Below are 14134 nucleotides of genomic sequence, written 5' to 3' on the forward strand. Positions count from 1 at the left end.
TCATTAATATTGTCAACTTCAAATGACTTCGGTATTAATCAAGAAACAGACAAGAAATTTGAGCAATATTGGTTTCAGCATATATCTACAAATCTTGTTTTTTATACACACATCAAAAAAGTTTTGCATCTCATGGGTTCCCAGAACTCCTGAAGATAGATATTGATTGTGGATATTGTATCACAGACACAGTCCCTTTGACCATCAGAGATGTCAGTAAACCCACCCTGCATGAGCAGCACCTATTAGATGGAGGGGGTCCGACAGGTGATTGATTCCAGTCATCCCACCAGGAAGAAGGTACACTGCTCGTGTTGTCTGTAGTTCAACCATGCCTAGACGGTCAATACCGCCGTAATCACATCCACATTGTTACTCTGTGCCAAGAAGGGCTCTCAACAAGGGAAGTGTTCAGGCATCTCAGAGTGAACCAAAGCGATGTTGTTCAGACATGGAGGAGATACAGAGAGACAGGAATTGTTGATGACATGCCTTGCTCAGGCCGCCCAAGAGCTACTACTGCAGTGGATGACCACTACCTGTGGATTATGGCTTGGAGGAACCCTGACAGCAACACCACCATGTTGAAGAATGCTTTTGTGCAGCCACAGGACGTCCTGTCAAGACTCAAACTGTGCGCAATAGGCTGCATGATGCGCACCTTCACTCCTGACGTCCATGGTGAGGTCCATCTTTGCAACCATGACACCATGCATTGCGGTACAGATTGGTCCAACAAAATGCCGAATGGACCACTCAGAAATGGTATCACCTTCTCTTCACCGATGAGTGTGCATATGCCTTCAACCAGACCATCATCGAAGACAAATTTGGAGGCAGCCCAATCAGGCTGAATGCCTTAGACACACCGTCTAGCGAGTGCAGCAAAGTGGAGGTTACCTGATGTTTTGGGGTGGCACATGTGGGGCCGACGTATGCTGCTAGTGGTCATGGAAGGTGCTGTAACGGCTGTACGATTCATGAGTGCCATCCCCCGACTGATAGTGCATCCATATTGGTCAGGCATTCATCTTCATGGATGACAATTTGCGCCCCCATCATGCACATCTTGTTAATGAATTCCTTCAGGAAAATGACATCACTACTAGAGTGGCCAGGATGTTCTCCAGACATGAAATCTATGAAACATGCCTGGGATAGATTGAAAATGGCTGTTAATGGACGACATGACCCACCAACCACTCTGAGGTATCTACGCCGAATCGCCACTGAGGAGTGGGACAATCTGGACCAAGAGTGCCTTGATGAACTTGTGTATAGTATGCCATGGCAAATACAGGCATGTATAAATGCAAGAGGACATGCTACTGGGTATTATGAGTACAGCAATCTGGACCACCACCTCTGAAGGTCTCGCGCTGTATGGTGGTACAACATTCAATGTGTGGTTATCAAGAGCAGTAAAAAGGGCAGAAATGATTTTTACGTTTATCTCTATTCCAATTTTCTGTACAGGTTCCGAAACTCTCGGAACCGAGGTGATGCAATACTTTTTTCGATGTATGTATATTTATCTGTATACTAGCTGAAAAACCGAGTGCTGCCCCCAAGACTTCGTACATGTGGAATTTATGTTTGACTTATAAAGCTTCTTTTTGTATGTTGAAGTAGTATTACTGACAACATGAATGAAGAGCTTGTTTGCTTCACTAACATGGGAGAGAGTCTTGTAGAGCTGGTAGTGTCAAAAGCAACTGACATTGAGGTCCATACTCACAACATGCAGCATCTGGTTTGTGCTCTGTTTATGGTCATGGAATTAAAATACTGGGAAGCGTACATGTTTAAAGTGGAATTGTAAACTATCAAGAATAAGTGGGACTTGGAGCCTGCGCCACTTTCTGTAAAAATTTCCACTCCTGTGTTGTTACAGTGGAGAGAAGCTTCTGTGAGGAAAGGGTTCTGAGGAGCAGTCAGAGTAACATCATGGCTCACTTTTGAAAGGGGTTTTCAAGGAGAGAGTTGAAGCCTGATGTTCTTGAGACACAGCAAGTCTCACCTCACAATCTTATTGGATTCTTGAGACAGCGTAGTCTTCAGTCTTTTAGTCATTCCGGTGCATTCAGAGACACCTCCACCATTTTCTAGGCATTTTTATTTGTTAAAAAAAATGAAATCAAAATATGTTGAATAGGCACCCAAATCACAAAGCAAACCTAGAATGGATTTTTCCTAGCAAAGAACATAAATAAAAACTATAAAAAGAACCAAAGCAAAGTCATTAAGCTTCTAATGCACATAGTGAAATCAGTAAATCCAGGTATTGTAGCCAAGTAAATTGGCTGTTAGTTTGTATGTGTAAAGATAAGATTGCAGTGTGGAGTTCTGTCACTGTTATAAACTTCCAAAAATACACCTGTCACTGAGCTGAAAAAAGAAAAAACAGTGATATCTATTGACTCTTTGTTGTACTGCATCAAGATCATTAAATATCTGAACTACTAAGCTGTGTGAGACAACCTCTTTATCTCATAGTAGCACTTGTAGACTACATTCTCAATTATTTGCTGCATATATTCCAGTCTCTGTCCCTCTACAGCTCCCTCTAGTACCATGGACATTATTCCCTGATGTCTTAACAGATGTCTTACCATTCTGTCCCTTCTTCTTGTCAGTGTTTTCCACATATTCCTTTCCTCTCTGATGGTCCACAGGACCTCCTCATTCCTTACCTTATTAGTCCACCTAATTTTCAACATTTGTCTGCAGCACCACATATGGATTATATCCATATTTAATGTAATCACTAATGTCATTAGTTATGAATTCACCTACATTGTTTAAAACAGTAAGACAGCTATTTCAATCCTGTGATTTGAACTGTTCAACATTTACCAATTTCTCTTTGATGTCTGTAGATGCTGAAGCAATGAAAAAACAATTTTCTAACACATTTGCATGTTTGGCTGCAATAAACTCATCATTGTGCTTAGTGTTGGTACTATTGTTATCGGGCACGACTAGAGAACAATGTTCCAGACAACACAAATGACCCTCACTACTCAGAGGCTCTACATCAGCATCAGGATTGGGCCTCAAATCCTTTGTGGAAGAGAAGAATTATGCAATACCTTGCTGACTTGAAGTATGAAGAATGATTCAATGCCTTGCTGACTTGAAGGATGTTTCCTTCTTGAACTCTGGAAGGAGAAAATATCAAACATAAAAATTTTGAAGATAGATATGGCCATTTTCCTCAACATTACATCTATTAGTATCATTTACAAGCTCTTTGTTCTGTCAATAAAGCAAGGACAGTATTGTCAGACCAATTATTACATCTATCAGCCTGTTGATGATTCTTCCTCTCTTACAAATTTCAGCCCATTCATGATGACTGTTGCACCTTTGTGTTCAACTTATTAGTACTGAGCACTGTGCACATAGTGCCAGTCACAATGCTTACATCCATGCAGATACCATACAAAAACCAATACTTTAGTTGATCCCTCTACTTACAGGGTCTTGTGGAGCAGAGGAAGCTGCATGCGAACTCGCACAGCGAGAGGAGAGCTGAGGGGGAAGACTTCCCCACATCTCACACCATGCTAACATCACGCATGCTTGTACACATGTATGCACTTCCTGCTCCCTACATGTCATATTACATAGTAACAATACTATAAAAAGGAAAGTTTCTATTCACCATATAGCAGAGGTGCTGAGTCACAGAGCAACATGCACAATGCCACCTCACAAAACTCCCCGCCCTGCTCATTTCCTATTCCCACTTTGGAGTACCACTGTGCACCACCTCTACATCAGCCTCAAAACCATTTCTACATCCCGTCACAGCTAACAAACCCTGTCTCGCAGACCTACTACATTTACCCCACCCTCCAAAACTCCCTCCCACCACCACCCAGGATTCAGAACCTAAACAGACGTAAAGCACAGTCATGAAACTTTCCTCCAGAAGCCTTAGCCCCACTTTGGAGTACCACTGTGCACCACCTCTACATCAGCCTCAAAACCATTTCTACATCCCGTCACAGCTAACAAACCCTGTCTCGCAGACCTACTACATTTACCCCACCCTCCAAAACTCCCTCCCACCACCACCCAGGATTCAGAACCTAAACAGACGTGAAGCACAGTCATGAAACTTTCCTCCAGAAGCCTTAGCCCCACTGAAAAATTCGTAACTGAATAAAAAATGAAACCAACTGTGGGTATAAGAAAATCAGAAGAAGACAAGGAAAGTTTTAAATTGATGGCTTTTCTGCCATACGTGGGAAGCTTATCGTCAAAAATAGGAGGGATCCTCAGTAAGCATGAAGTGAAAGTGATTTTTCGCCCTCCACCAAAGACAGCAGCACTCCTGGGTTCCTTTAAGGATGATTTGATGCTTCAGAAGCCTGGGGTTTACATGATCCCCACTGAGTGCGGCCACTCGTACATTAGACAGATGACACATACTATCCAGGAGAGATGCACAGAGCAACGCAGGTACACCCAGCTCTTATAACCTAAGAAATCTGCAGTGGCCGAGCACTGTATTGACACTGGGAACTCGATGGTGTATGATAATGTCGAAATTTTAGCCTCAACTTCATCCTTCTGGGACTCAGTAGTGAAGGAAGCAATTGAAATTCGCTTGGTGATGAATTTAATTAATAGAGATAGCAGCTTCGGCTTGGACAAATCTTGGAATCCGGCAATTTCTGTAATAAAATCACAAAGAAGTCACAATGATGCTACTCGCAGTGGTACATCGATATCACCGTGTGGATCGACTGCGCAGCCATAGATATATTTCAATGCATATGCCATACATCTTGGCCTCCGATTAACATCACTGGCACCTTGTGTATCTGTGGCCGCATGTGCAGTGGTGTGGCCCAGGGCTTTGAAGAACGGAGCAAGTGCTGGAGCATCAGTCACCTCGGCTCACTCTGACAATCACTGGACAGTATTCAGCCGAAGTATTATAAGAGGAAGTCAAATTTATGCTGCTGCACACCCGAAAATTTATGGATCAGTGTTTGCGCTGCAAAAATATGAAAATGCACATCTGGTGGTGGTGATCATTCATCCAGGTGTTCTGGGATTTGCCCATGTTCTGTTAGTGGTAGCATTGTGAGTGCTAATTCTGGAAATATTTTGATTGTACCTTATGGTAGCATTCTGGCTGGGTTGACATATTTTTGTTGGTGGTTTTGTCATTATTGTCAACTTCCATGTGTTGGTTTTGTAGTATTTGTCTTCCTTATGGTGTTCTCAAGTTGGTGAGTCTGGTTTGAAGAGGCAATGTTTTTGTTATTCAGTTAAGTTTTATTGCTGCTGGTCTAGCATGAAAGTTTTGCACAGCTTCATATTGGGCATTTTTCTGTTGCTTATAGTTTCTTTGTGACAGTTTATTTTATTCATCCCATACTCTAAGAACAGTCTTATGTATGTTATGTGTGGGTGGTGGGCTTGATACTACATGCAGGGAATTCCCCTGCACAGTTGTAATGAGCACTTGTCTTTTTTTCTTTCTGCTTAATAAGTATAGCAGATGCTTTTTCCAGTCCAGGTTTCAATCCAGCTGCCGTCATAAATACGGATGTAAGATGTGTTGCTTAATCTTAGGGGTGTTTCCCATAATGTAATTTGGATATCTCTTTCAGCGAATTGTGTCTTTTCCATTAGATGAGCGTGACAGATCATTTGTGTTTCTATTTGGTTTGGCTTAATTCACCAATTCTTCCATGCTCCTCACAGTGGTTTGTTTAATTTCAATGCTAATTAACTCGGAAACGACGCAACGCATCAGTTTTTTTCTTAACAATTATTTTTTAGCGCAGCCTGCCCTGCAACACCTTTACAAGCTTTTCAGACTGTTGCTGACTATACTCTACATTAATTTTGTACGACAAAAGTTACGAGGTCGACTTTTAAGCAAGTGCTTCAGCTTTTTCATAAATCGAAGCGTGCATCGACGGCAGCGTAACGTGTTCCAGACGTGGTCAGTAGCAACCGAGAAGGAATTTGCAAATATTTTTGTCTTAGGGAGTGGCACAGAGAGAACTTTAAACAAGTTAGTTACATACATGTTGTGCAATCTGTGTTTGATAGGTTTCTCATTCCCTAACAATTTCAGATACTAGCGACCACAAATGTTTACTAGATGTCTCGAATGTCATTTTTCTTCTACCCATTGCGTTTTACTACAACAGCCTAAATTTAATTTCATATTGCTTGCAACAAATCTGTACCGTATTTGAAGATGGCTGTCACTATTACGGACATTCAAGAAACCATGTTACTTCTGTGTCAAAATTTGTACCATAGCAGTTAATCGGATCTACGAGCTGCACACGCTCGTGTATTGTCCAAGTACTGAAGACAAACAATAAAACATTACCTTTCTCACTCCCTCTTAACATTGCAATGACCGGTCTATAATACATACCCCCCTGCCCTGAGGTAACCGGCCAACTTCACTTAGCTGACGGCCGAATTTACGGACGCCAATTAAAATTAAGCAGTTCTTAAAATATTTTTGTCTCTTAGTGTTTTTGTTTGTTACTGAGCAGGTTATTAACTACACTCTTAACCCTCCATGCACGGCTTTTTTTAGGAAGCCAATTTCAGTGAAAAAGTCTGAGGGTAGGGTCTAATACAAAAAATACTGTGTAACAGATTGAACATGGAAATTTTGATTTATTCACGGAAAATATTGATTAATTATTAATCTTTTAGTTATAGACATGTGGAAGCATAATGTCGGCAATATTAAGCTTCACTTTGCATTCCTTAAAAATCTAATTAGATGTGATCTAACTGGTAGAAACAATAAACTCTATCAGCTTTTTCCACGAATTTTTTCATACAGTCGACCTTCAGCAAAGTTTATACATTTTTAACTGTTTCTGCCAACTTTATGACACTAAACACAGTTCAGCTCAATGCAGCCATATTGTGTGTGTTGCCAGACGGTAACACCATCAATCAAGGAACATAGAATAAGCATCCAACATGGTTTCCTTAACAATATACGGTAAGTAAATTTACGGTTTGTTGCCAAATGGCAATACTGTTAGTGGATGTTTTCGAAATCAGCTGTTACTTCTAAATGGACATTATTGAAAGATACGACTGAGAACTGTGGGTCGCACGAATACCTGATTCGGCCGCTTGCGTACCGCGGGCCGCAGTTTGACGACCACTGGTGTAGTTTTCAGTGCTCATGCCATTTTCAGCTGCATCGCAATAGTGAGTGTTCAGTAGAAAGAATAATAACGCAGGTTTAGTTTTCACATCCTGTAGAAATTTGTTCCGAAACCTCGGGAGGGCATAGAAGGAAGCACAAGTCTTCATGCAGTGAGAATATTTTCTGCCCAGTCTATGTATTAGTCGAAAGTTGCACCCAAGTTCTTCCCCGTTTTCTGATATGTTATTGAGAAGTTGTCGAGAGGAATAGTAGAAAATCATTAGCGGAATTAAGAAGTACTGTAATTAATTTCTCATGAGTTACTGTGCTAACTAAAATTACTTGGAACTTTTTACCATTTAGTTTAAGTCCCGTATTCTTATACAGTTAATGGAACAATTATTTCTAGAATTATTGCCTGCTGTTAGCTCCTCGATTTCTTTGCGGTATTGCTCTCTCTCACCTTCCAACGTTTTGGGGTATTTGTAGATTTTATCTATGAAAGAGTCCATTATTATTGGAGGGTGTGCAAATTTGTCTTGCCTGGCATTAATGCACTGGCAGTGTTATGCAGTGGGCTTCGACAACACGGACTTGTTTACTCACAAATCTGAGTGACAAATCCTGCAATAAAATAATAAAATCCACTGTTAATTTTAAAAGAGTCCGCCACATGCAGAGCTTTTCCACATATGCGGGACTGAAGAGTGTTTCGTCCACAAGGTCAGCCACCTACAAAAGTGTCTACTGCATTCCTCCGCGGTTCTTCACACCTTACAGCTTTCTAGTCCCAACCAGGTCACAAGTCTGAAACTCACATATCATTCAGCTCAGCTGTCACACCAAAGTCGTGTTATTATGTGGCTGTCTTGGGTGTCATTAAATCTTTAATAAGCGAATCGACAACTCAGGGAGCACAAACAGTCCAGTCCATAATGCCACTTAGATTAATGAATACTTAAATCTCCCTGATTATTTTTTATTTGATGTTAGATGAGGCCAAAATCTGTCATTCCGACACCACCAATCCCTGCAACAGTTAAAAATGTACGTAAAGCAAGCCACACAATTTTCATTCAATGGGATTAGTTAGCGACGTTCAGCTACACTTGTGGCTTCGGGATTTTTTTGCTTTTAATTTGCTCCAAAATATAATCGCACGACTAGTACTGCTGCCGGCCCAAAGGTGTATCCTATACGATTCGTTTCAGGCCTCGTGCTTTACAGAAAAAAACTAACCACACCGTGTGTTCGCGTCCTTAATATAGATGTACCGGTAGACAGAGAGTTTTATTTACCAAAAGGACAGGGACGTTATGAATACTGCCAATAGTGGTGCAATGAGGTTCATGTGTAAACACTCCGAAACAAGTGAAGACACTCAAGTCACGCACTTACTTTGAAAATCTAGAGCGGTTTAGTATCCTGCACTAAAAGCAATCATATCGCAAAATGAAGCAGCATGATGAAGCCACTTCCATAAGCCTGGGGAAAAATATTCCCACTGGAGATTCGAAAACGACAGAATCGCTTAATAAATGTTTTCGAAGATCACTGGCGCAGAAGAAAAGATGGCATCTGTTTATAGTAGTGCTTAGTGCGATTCCGAAAAGATCGCAACACAACAGCTGACACAGGCTTAATGATCGAGCTCGAGGCACCCAAGATAAAGAATAATTTCAGCAGAGCGTGGTTTAGATTCACGGACCTCTGGGTTATGGGCCCAGCACGCTTCCACTGCGCCACTCTGCTGTGTGTAAGCGTCCGCGCTCTTCGATGCGTGACTTGGGACACCTGGAAATGCGTTGTCTGCGTCGGTTTCACGCGCCTACCGTTTAATTAACTGCGTATCATCTCTCAGCTTGACTAGAACTTTTCCGCAAACTCTGTATATCTGTATAGATGAATGAAAGAACATTGTGTGCATATTTTTGATGTCGCAAAGCTTTTCGATCAAGCCAAGCATGTAATGCATGGCATGAGGCATTTATACAGGGAGCATTTCGTTTCTCGTTTATGTAAATGATATTGTACTACCTTCTAATTACCATATAATTACTGCCGATAACGCATTTTAGCTGTTTTATGGTGACAGCGAGGACGATATAACATTTTCAACACATGAGACATCAGAAGTGTGTAAATATTTTAGTGACCATGGCCTAAATGTCAATATCACAGTTATTGGAGTTCAAAGCAGGCAGCTCAGGTCAGGATGTATAGGAAATGTTTGTGGGATTTCGTAAACAGACAATGAAGACTGTTAATTCCTTCGGCTGTACTTGGATTGATAGCAATCTTCGATAGGAAAATTACGTGCATTATACTTACTTAGCCAACTGCCCAAAAGTGATGTAATGAAAGGCTAAAAACAGTGTACTATGGTACAACTTTCCCATTTATAAGTTATGGGATAGAGCTGTGGGAGTGTGCTGTTGTGCGCTTAAACAGAATAATGGCGCTACAGAAGAGAGCTGTTAGGATGATACATGATCTGGGATACAAGGAGACCTGTCGTGAGTCTCTTATCGAAAATAAATAACTCACTGTATACTCGTTGTATGTATACAGATTTATCACATTTTTATAAGCTATCACGATTATACACCCAAATGTTATGATGTACATAACCAAAGCTCAAGAAATAAGCACAGTTATTATAAGAACCAAATTAAAAGTAACAGACCACAGTTCATGTATCAGCAGTTCAATGTCGTACAAAAAATTGCCTGAATCCACACCATCACATACTGGGAATCCACTTAAAATACAGTTAAAATCTTTTCCTACCGGTCCGTGCCCGACAGTGCTTGGTACCAATATGTACCAAAAAGTCGCGCACGAAATAGCGACTTTTCCGTGTGTCATGTCTTGGGTTGTACTAATCACAGAGATAAGAGCTCAGGTGTTTTGTGTAGCCCTTGGCCTAGCGATCATTTGTATATCATTGGCAGAATGCTCATACTGTAGCTATACTACAGTGCAGGATCTCAATTTAAAAGTTACACATTTCCTCCAGCCCAGGCAAACTGAGCGAATAGGTTGGTTCTTGTACTTTAGGTGTGGTCTAGGGTGGGATGTGGGTGGCTTACAAAAGCACCATTTGTTCATGGGTGGTTCCTGAGATATCCCCAAAAAGTCAAGATTTTTGGGCACTAAAAGTACCAATTGTGGGGATGGCCACTTCAATAACTTCTATTCATGACGGATCGTCGAAACCATGTGATCTTAAAATGGTATTCTCGGCGACCTTCGCAACTTTTTTTGATATCACTATCCGTTACTGAGAGGCACAGATTCAAATTTACCGTATTTATGCACCTAAAATACGCACTTAATATCCGGTCTGAAGCGTAAATATTGCTTTGACTGAAGTAATGAACACTTAGAAAGGTTTCTAGCGTGACTGCAATGGTTCTGAGATCATCAAACTATGCTTTGAGCCAGTGCTTTTTCCACCAATGAAACTTTATTAGACGCTACCTCTGTACAAATGACACCAGACGCCTATCCAAATATGCCCAAAGCGCTACTGCAATGACGAAAAATGGTCTAAAAAAAGGGTCTTATCGTGCCCCAAAATAACTTAACATGACTGCCAAAAATTTTGTAAATCTAGAATGACGGCGAATTCAGTAAAATTTTTCGAATAATATTTTTACTCATTTAAAATACAAATCATAAGCCAGGTGTTTTCGATGAATTGCGGTCGAGGAAAAATGTAAGCGAACAGATTTTGAATCAGTCTTACATTATACTTACTTGTTTTTTGTTTATATGTGGCAAAGTATATATATGTGTCGAAGTATATAAACAAACTGTCAAAACTTTACTGATCTATAGAATTCGTTTTATATAAGCAACACACCCTGTTGTAGCAGTGAAATAGTACGACATAATGTACTCTATGTCATTTTTTAAAAGTTTCTGTCCTATTTTTGTTAATTCGGGATGTGGCAGTTCAGAAAAATTAGAAGCCAGTTGCCTCAATCCTCATTCCGATTTCCTCGCCAAAAACGTAGGCATGCGAACATATTTGAGCTTTTATGTGCTGAAAGAGAGTAGCAGGAAGGCAGTGCCACTGGGAGAGAAAGAGAGAGGAGACAGTGATGGTGGGGGAAGAAAATGGCTGTGAAAGAAAAGAGAGATGGATAAAGGTGGAAACCAAAGAGAGAGGAGATATTCATGGTTGGTAAAAGACACTGGCAGTAAAAGAGAGAGAAATTTGGATGAAGATAGATGCAGTGTGAGGAAAAGAGAGAGGAGAAAAGCACAGATGAGTGAAGAACTTATATAAGCTTGGGGGTGAGGAGTTGTCTAGACCCTTCCTGACCGTCGAACGCCCAGAATTTTTGAGCCGGCAAGGTATGGTGGAGACCTTGGCAGTGGGGAAGCAAGACAAAAGGACACAGTGTAAGTGAGAGAGGGGACATTGACTGTGGGATATACCGCAAACCTATGGAAGGAAAAAGAGAAATACGCACATCAAAAAAAGTTTTGCCTCACCTCAGTTCCGAGAGTTCTGTAACCTCTACAGAAAATTGGAATAGAGATCAACATAAACATCATTTCTGTCCTTTTTATTGCTCATGAAAACCATACATTGCATGTTGTACCACCATACAGCGAGACCTTCAGAGGTGGTGGTCCAGATACCGGTACCTCTATACCCAGCAGCACGTCCTTTTGCATTGATGCATGCCTGTATTCGTCGTGGCATACTATCCACAAATTCATCAAGGCACTGTTGGTCCAGATTATCCCACTCCTCAACGGCGATTCGGCGTAGATCCCTCACAGTGGTTGGTGGATCACGTCGTCCGTAAATAGCCCTTTTCAATCTATCCCTGGCGTGTTCCATAGGTACATGTCTGGAGAACATGCTGGCCACTATAGTCGAGCGATGTCGTAATCCTGAAGGAGGTCATTAACAAGATGTGCACGATGGTGGCGCGAATTGTCGTCCATGAAGACGAATTCCTCGCTAATATGCTGCCGATCTGTTTGCACTGTGGGTCGAAGGATGGCATTAATGTGTCGTACAGCCGTTACGGCGCTTTCCGTGACCACCAGCGGCGTACGTCGGCCCCACATAATGCCACCCGAAAACAGCAGGGAACCTCCACCTTGCTGCACACGCTGGACAGTGTGTCTAAGGCGACCAGCCTGACTGGGTTGGCTCCAAACACGTCTCCGACGATTGTCTGGTTGAAGGCATATGCGACACTCATCGGTGAAGAGAATGTGATGCCAATTCTGGGCGATCCTTTCGGCATGTTGTTGGACCCATCTGTACCGCGCTGCATGGTGTTGTGGTTTCTAAGATGGACCTCGCCATGGACGACAGAAGTGAAGTTGCGCGTCATGCAGCATATTGTGCACAGTTTGAGTCGTAACACGACGTCCTGTGGCTGCACGAAAATCATTATTCAACATGGTGACGTTGCTGTCAGGGTTCCTCCGAGCCATAATCAGTAGGTATCGGTTATCCACTGCAGTAGTAGTCCTTGGGAGGCCTGAGCGAGGCATGTCATCGACAGTTCCTGTCTCTCTGTATCTCCTCCATGTCCGCACAACATCGCTTTTGTTCGCTCCGAGAGGCCTGGACACTTCCCTTGTTGAGAGCCCTTCCTGGCTCAAAGTAACAATGCTGACGCGATCGAACTGCGGTATTGACTGCCTAGGTATGGTTGAACTACAGACAACAACGAGCTGTGCACCTCCTTCCTGGTGGAATGACTGGAACTGACCGGCTGTCAGACTCCTTCCGTCTAATAGGCGCTGCTCATGCATTGTTGTTTACATCGCTGTGCGCGTGTAGTGACTTCTCTGAACAGACAAAGGGACTGTGCCTGTGATACAATATCCACAATCAGCGCCCATCTTCAGGAGTTCTGGGAAACGGGGTTATGCAAAACTTTTTTTGATGTGTGTATATAGACAGTGGCGGCGCGAGGGAGATAATGGGTGTGAATGCTTCGCAAGAAAGTATGACTGGGTAAAAGTATTTATAATGTTCTGTGTTAAAAGAGCGCGAATAAGTTCGAATGACAAATTTTTGTGTGGAGAAGGCAGATTGAGGAATGAGACAGTTGGCTCCTCACTTTTCAGTCAATCTTTTAAGGAGGGACATATTCGCCTTTCCCGTTTTCCGACAGGAGTATTTTTCCGCTGGTAAGTAAATGTATTCACCGAAAGAAGCTGTATACAGGTTTCATCACGAAGATATGCAACTATTTTAATATGTTATTCTACAAGTAAAACTAAAGAAAAAAGTTCTTATAAACATAGGTCCGCAAATGTTTAGTTACGGAGTTACGGCTAATAAAACATTTTGCTTGAAATTTAGCAACTCCGCTAATATGAAGCAATCGCAAAACTGTGTGAGGTTAAAGTAAAGCACCATTTCCATTTATTTTGTTGTTATTGGTCTGGTAAATATAATAATACATGCCCTGGACATGTATTTGCAATAGTTTTCCAGAACAAGCAGAGAAGCAAAGATTATTATACAAGTAAATTTGTTTACTTTCCATTAAGAACGTAGAAACGTTTATGTCATTTGTGTATTTAAGTGAAACAGCATAGTAATGTTGTAGTTTGCAGATTACTTATGACATAGGGATGTCTTTCAAATTACCAAAAATATGGCTCAGAGCACTATGGGACTTAACTTCTGAGGTCATCGGTCCCCTAGAACTTAGAATTACTTAAACCTAACTAACCTAATGACATCACACACACCCATGCCCGAGGCAGGATTCGAACCTGCGACCGTAGCGGTTGCACGATTCCAGACTGTAGAGCCTAGAACCACTCGGCCACTCCGGACGGCTTTCAAATTAACAACATAGGAATACGCCGATAAGGTGTATATATAATGCTACGCTTGCAGTTACCGAATATCGCGTACGTTATCCAACTCGGAGGATTCCGAATGCACGAACACGAACCATTAGCGGAGTATTTCGAATG

This window comes from Schistocerca gregaria, chromosome 1, assembly GCF_023897955.1.
Source record: "Schistocerca gregaria isolate iqSchGreg1 chromosome 1, iqSchGreg1.2, whole genome shotgun sequence".
NCBI classification, from domain to species: Eukaryota; Metazoa; Arthropoda; class Insecta; order Orthoptera; family Acrididae; genus Schistocerca; species Schistocerca gregaria.